Source organism: Capsicum annuum, chromosome 6 (genome assembly GCF_002878395.1).
Source record: "Capsicum annuum cultivar UCD-10X-F1 chromosome 6, UCD10Xv1.1, whole genome shotgun sequence".
In the NCBI taxonomy this organism is placed as follows: domain Eukaryota; kingdom Viridiplantae; phylum Streptophyta; class Magnoliopsida; order Solanales; family Solanaceae; genus Capsicum; species Capsicum annuum.
Genome location: NC_061116.1, coordinates 157,978,990 through 157,982,798, shown reverse-complemented (window position 1 = coordinate 157,982,798; position 3,809 = coordinate 157,978,990).

Sequence of the window (3,809 nt, the reverse complement as noted above, 5' to 3'; positions counted from 1 at the left end):
GGAGGGAGGGGCAACATCGGAAATAATGAACTGGGTGGGCCTGGCTTTGATACCATGTCAAGAATGGACCTTGAGCCTAACTCAACCTCAAAAGCTAGCTCAAGAGGTAAGGAACTACTAGTCCATTCCCCAATCAATGTGAGAATTTTATCCACTCTAACAAAACTGATAACTACACCTAATATTCCATATGGTACAACCATTTGCATTCACTTCAATTTGCAAAAACTATTCCATTTGTCACTCATTTTGATACAACTCCAAGAATCACCCAGATTGCAACATACAAAGTTCTAATTACATTCTATTTATCAGGCATAAGCAAAAGTTGATGAAAAAATATCTTGGTATATATTTGATTGGAGATGGTGAGAAGAGAGGAAGGAGAAGAGAGGGGGTGGTGGGGTGTGAGGAAGATGAAGGTGGTGGCTGGAAATAAAAAGTAGGCCCTACTTTTTTTTTTTCTAACTTTTCTTTGCCTTAACATGCTATATTTATAATTTTTGCCACATCAGCCTATTGGGGTTTCTATAAAATTCAGTTAAAAGTTGTCTAGGGGGTAAATAATTGCCTATAAAATTAAAGTGTCAAAGTAAGTTGTAGCGACAAGTTCAGGGGTGAAATGATGTATTTTCTCACAATAAAAAACATATATTAGACATGTGCTAGCACGAATCCCTTGATAACTAGTATTTAATATACATCACATATTTGCTGTAGCATCTAAAATTTCCTATAATCAATTCTAAAGAATGTTTGACATCCACTGTTAATAATTTACATTGAACACCTATATATATACTAGATATCGAGCGGTCTGTGCTAGTATATGTTATTTTTTTTATCTCAATTTATGTGACACAATTTTTTTAAAAATAATTAATCATATTTTTAATATATTTTTAGATATTTTAAGTTGTTAACTATTTATAATTTATAATATTATTTATTTAATTTAGATAATATATGTTACTCTTCTTTTACAAACTTTTGAGGCATTGGTGGTGCAGCGGATGGAGTTATTCATCCCTCAACCAGAGGTCTCGGGTTTGAGCCCTGGGTATAAAAAAATCTTTGATAGGGAGCTCTTCCCCTGAATGGGCTCTACGCGATGCGAATTCGAATTAGACGGGCTCCAATGCGGGTACCAAACATCGGATGAGAAAGAAATTTTTTTTTTGAGGCATTGATAGTCAATTTTATATTTAAAATAATTTAAGTTTTTAATTATTGTAATTTATAATATTTTTTTCTTCTATTTTAATTTAAGTGATAATGGTATAATTTCGAGAGTCAATCATATATTTTTATCTTTAAAATTTTTTAAATTGTTAATTATTGTGATTTATAGTATTTTTTACATAATATTTTGAAACATATTACTTTTTATTTTTTTTTTAGATATTTTTAGTTGTTAAATATTGTAATTTATAATACTTTTAATGTAATTTTCAAATAATATATGTTACTCTCCTTGATTATATTTTTAAAAATAATTTTAATTTTAATTTTTGTGATTTATAATATTTTTTATTCTATTCCAATTTAAGTGAGACAATGGTTAGATGATCATAACAATTAATTAGGGGGTGATATAGTAAAATCATGATCGAAACAATGAAACAAACATGTCTTAAATGGCTTATAATAACTACTTAGAAGTGATATAGCATAATTACTATACAAAATACTTGTGATTTTTTTTAAGTGAGCCTCATACAAGACGTCAAGTTAATTTAAAACATTAAGAGTTAATTTACCATTTTATGTCTATTTTATTCCTTTTATTAAATATTTTTTTTTAATTCTTAGACGACTTATAATAATTAATTATAGGTGATATAGTAAAAATATAATTGAAACAGCTGAAACAGACATGTCATAAATATCTATTTCATTTTTTTATTAAATATTAGTAATTCTTTTAATATGTAAATAACTTATAATAATTAATTTGAGGTGATATAGTAAAGTCACGGGTTGAAGCAGCTGAAACAAATGTGTAATAATTGTTTATTTACTTTTTTATTAAATATATATTTTTTAATGTTTAAATAACTTATAACAATTAATTAAAGGTAATATAATAAAATCACGGATTGAATTTGATACGGAAAAAATTTCAATTAGTCATATTTCATTTTTGATAAAGAGAAATCAACAACCCTAATAATACAACCCTAATTTTGATTGTCGGATGGCCTTAAGGGCTGTCGACCACCCTCCACCGGAGGTTGGCCAACAAGCTCAAGTCATGAATGTTGCATGTCCTATCATTGAGCGTACATATTCAGCCACGTTACAACTGGAAGTGTCAAAAAGGGCTGTTATTCCTGTTAAACCATTGACGTATTTGCATGGAGAACCAAGAGTAGTTTGGGATGAGGAGGAAGTGTCTCAGATGATTGTTAACGAAGACCTGGAATATGCAGTAGTAGGGAAGTTCTCAGACGGATGGCCTGATATTTAAGAATTGAGAAAGTTAATACCCAAACAATGTGAACTTAAAGGAGATGACTATTGGATTACTTTGTAATAGATACGTGTTGATAAGAGCACCGAGAATGGAAGATTATGTAAATTTCTTATCAAAACCTATTTTTTACATAGCACATAGGAATTGAAATTATCCAATGCAAACTTTAAAGTGGGATCCACTGTTTGACCCACAAGAGGAGACGTCGATTTCCATTGCATGGATATTGTTACCAGCTCTTCCACCTAATTTTTTTAGAAAAGAAAAAATCTTTTCATTAGCAGCAACAGTTGGTAAGCCCTTACAAGTTGATATGGCTACCAGTAACAAGATCAGGCCCAGTTGTGCAAGGGTGAAAGTGGAGGTGGATTTATTATCTGATCTGCCTAAGCAAGTAAATATTGGTATAAGGAAGAAGATGGGGGATATTGTTGCAAAGTGGATAACGATAAAGTATGACTATCTTCTAAAATATTGCAAAAATTGCAAGTTTTAAGGACATAATGAGAAAGATTGTTTTATTCTGTATCCAGAGCTCTATCCTAAGGATGATGAACATGAAGATCCTAAAGAAGAAGAGAAAAATCTTGAACAGGAGAAGATAGAAAAGAAAAAGAAAACTTTAGAAGAGGAGGGTAGAGGTGGTGCTCAGTATAGAGGGGGCATGGCACAAAGATGGAGTCAACGAGATAACATAACACAGGTGGAGGCTATTACCACAGTGAATAAGTTTGATGTCTTTACAAAGGACACTACTGATATGCAATTCAAGGATGCCGCAAGTCAAGATAATATCGTACAACAGAAAGAGAGCAGTACATAAGTAGTAACAAAGGGAACAACAAAAATCCATGATAACAGGTTCACCGGAAAATAGGTAGAAGATACATTTGAAGCAGTCAAGGAGAATGAATTCAGCTCTCAATGATACTTAAGCAGAATGACAAGGAAGTACAAGAACTCAAATCTGCTAGTAGTAAGAACAGTAGAGAAGTAGAGGAGAAAAAAACAACAACTTTAAAAGATAGTGGTGATGGGAATAAAATGACAATAATTCAAATAGATGAGAGTCAACATGAGAAAGCAACATCAAATATTCAAGAGGCTAAGGGGAAGAAGAAAGAACCACTAGATGACTTAACAACACCCTTGGTTGAGGATGGTTATGAAGAATCATCAACTGAAGTCCAACATGGTGCTAATAAACAAAATCTTTAGGGTCAATCAGATGAGGCATTGCAATTAGAATACAAAAAAGAGAAACATGTTGAGGAGGATGAAATAGACATACAGGAAAATGTTTTTGAAGTTTGTGTAAAAGGAGATCTCCAAC